Source organism: Dendronephthya gigantea, unplaced genomic scaffold (assembly GCF_004324835.1).
Source record: "Dendronephthya gigantea isolate DGI-Jeju-01 unplaced genomic scaffold, DenGig_1.0 000003F, whole genome shotgun sequence".
NCBI classification, from domain to species: domain Eukaryota; kingdom Metazoa; phylum Cnidaria; class Anthozoa; order Malacalcyonacea; family Nephtheidae; genus Dendronephthya; species Dendronephthya gigantea.
Window position 1 is genome coordinate 140,001 of NW_021163013.1, and position 2,903 is coordinate 142,903.

Consider the following 2,903-nt stretch of genomic DNA (forward strand, 5'->3'; position numbering starts at 1 on the left):
GAACACTCTACCGAAAATAGTAGATACACAAAGGCACACCAGTTTATTTGCACGAACGAGTTCATACTTGTATTTGAAGTTGCAGCTGCAACGACGCATGCGTCCTTACGCCAGCTCACAGGACGCGGAAGATATAAAACGACGCTTTATTTCTCATTCTTTCCAATTCTCATTAAAGACTGCTGCAGTTGATACCAGACGAAGAAAGGCAAGATCGTTAAAGAACCGTAAAAGATGTTTAAGGTATTTAAACTCAATATGCCTTTTTTATCAGCTATAAGGCTGAATTAATTACTACGTATAATGTTTTTTAATTGTTATCGTGCATGAACAACAAGTATGTTAGAGAACGGTGAGAAGAGATCGGTGCGAGATGCGACGTGTTCACAAAAGCAGACTGGATAAATTCGAGCATGGTCCTAAAAGTTATCGCTGGATTATTGAATTGCAGTTCACTATTCATTGTTGTTACCGTGAGATTAAAAAAACGGGGACTTTAACAAGGTCAAACGATTGGAAGTTTTCGTTTAAACCTGTATTTTGGACAGTGTTTTAGCTATTTGTATAAGTCAGGTGTGATATAACAAACAGTTTGAAAACTGACTTTTCAAACATCGTTAAATTCGATTACTTTTTTGCCATTTGTTTTCAGATCGTTGTTTCCGTTGTTGCACTTGGATGCTTCATATTTACAGATGCAGGGAAACTCGATGGATACTTTTGGAATGAAGACAACGAAATTGGTGCCATAGACAGGTATAATATTGTTTTCATATACATTTTTATAAATAATTCATAGGAAAAAAGCACTCGCGGTTAAAATATAAGGCGTTCCAATAATAATTATAAGGTTAGGGCTTTGTCAATCCACCTCTTGCTAACCCGGGGAAGCGTAGCTTTTGTTTCTTTCTCTGAAACTCTTCAACTCTCCGTTGGGCTCAATGGAAAAAACAGAAGAAGGGCACATCCAAAGAATCTGAATCTAAATTCGTGTAGCATGCACGATAATATTTAATATGTGCAAAAGTAATCTGTAACTGTTTCAGAAACCTGTTTTATAAACTGTACACCAAAAAAACGAGGAAATAATAAAAGATCCAATGAAAATCGTGAGGAAACAATTGTCAAAAACAAAAATGGTTGCTCTACAAGATTAAAGAACAAAAAAGAAATTTTTTTAATCTATATTATCCGTGCAACATTCTCCCACGTGGATTATAGCTATTACACCATAAAGGCACGCGTTTCGTTTTTTAATTCTTAATAAAATGTAAAATGTTTTAAAACCAGTGCGGGCATGTCTATATTCTATATAGTTGTTTATATTTTGTTTTTTCTGTGTATACAGGATGCATTTTTTTTGCATGTTAGCTTGATAAGTCTCCTAACACAGATATTATCGGTTATGACTTTTGCAACATCGCTTAACTTTAAAATGGGCGTAAATTTAAATTTTAATATAAACTGTCGCTTAAAAATCATGTCACGGCATAAATATTCTGTACTTGAAGATTTTGCACTCCTTTTCGTGTTTTACTGAAGCATTAAAGTTTGAAATTTTAAAAGTTAAGCTGAAAGGTTCTATAAAATGCCTGCAGAAAATGGGTGACGCTTTTTTCAAAGCATTTAATATAGCTGTTTCCAAGCGACGCCATTGTGTATATTGTGTGGAAAGCTGTTATTACATCTTGGAGCCTCACATTTTACTCCGCTCATGGGCAATTAATGTTGTCTCATGCGCAATTGTGACGTAAATATTATAATTTCAGTACCCCAATCAGAATTCATAAACAGTGACCAATTCCGGTAAAAAGGCGCATCATTTGCCGTTTTACAACACGAAGTATAAAGCCTTTACGCATTCTGATTGGCTTAAAACTAAAAATGTAGACAATGGGCCGAATAGTTCAAAATAAAATTATTTTTTGTTAATTTAATACAAATTTCTTATGAATTACTAACCGTTATAAACAACAATTCTTGCAGAGAAAATGGACCACAAAAACGGCAACACACTTATGAAATCTGCTCCATGGCTAATGGCAACTGTAAAAAACATTATAACTTTGTACTCTCCGAAAACGAACGTATCCGTGTGCATTGCGAAAAGGTCTCATACAGAAGTATTCTTTTTTTCACTCGTTTTATTTCATATGTTTATTCAGACCTATAAAATAGGCAGTGCTGTGCTGCATTTGAATAACATTTCTACCGGATAAACATGGCTAGAAAATTCGGACATAATTAACATTCTACTTCCGCCTATATTTGCATATGGTGTCAAAATAAAACTTCGTGAGTTTATATTAAACTGTAATGTGGGCAAATTGCAAAGATGCAATGATTTTCTTAAATTTTGCGAAATTTAACAATGCGCAATATAATTTATAGTTCTGCAAACGAATAATATTTGAACAGATATGCAAATTTGCTGCGGCAATCTGCATATTCCATGTCCGCAATTTCTGGCCATGACCCTAGTAAATATGAACTCAAATTCTTGAAAACATGTTTGATAGTTTTATTTTTGTATAATTTATATATAGACGGGCGCCGTCTGCAAGGCTCGCTACAGAAAAGGTTAACATATCCTTCTGGTTGACGATTGAAAATTAATGTTTGTGCTGATTGATGTAATTGCGATAAATAAACTTTAAACAATTCTTAATATATTTTAGAGTAAAGCTTGTAATATGGTTAGATAATATAGACTGAAAAATATAAATTGCACATTGCTATTGCACGGATTATTTTGTTTGAAACGCATTATTAACACGTTTCTTTTATTCGGCAGTAAAAGCTACCACTTAAAATACAAACAAGACAGGCCACGTTTCCTCTTGATATTAGACATTCTTACCAGTTTATTTTCTTAAAACTTTCGACTTTTGTCAATGGGAGTT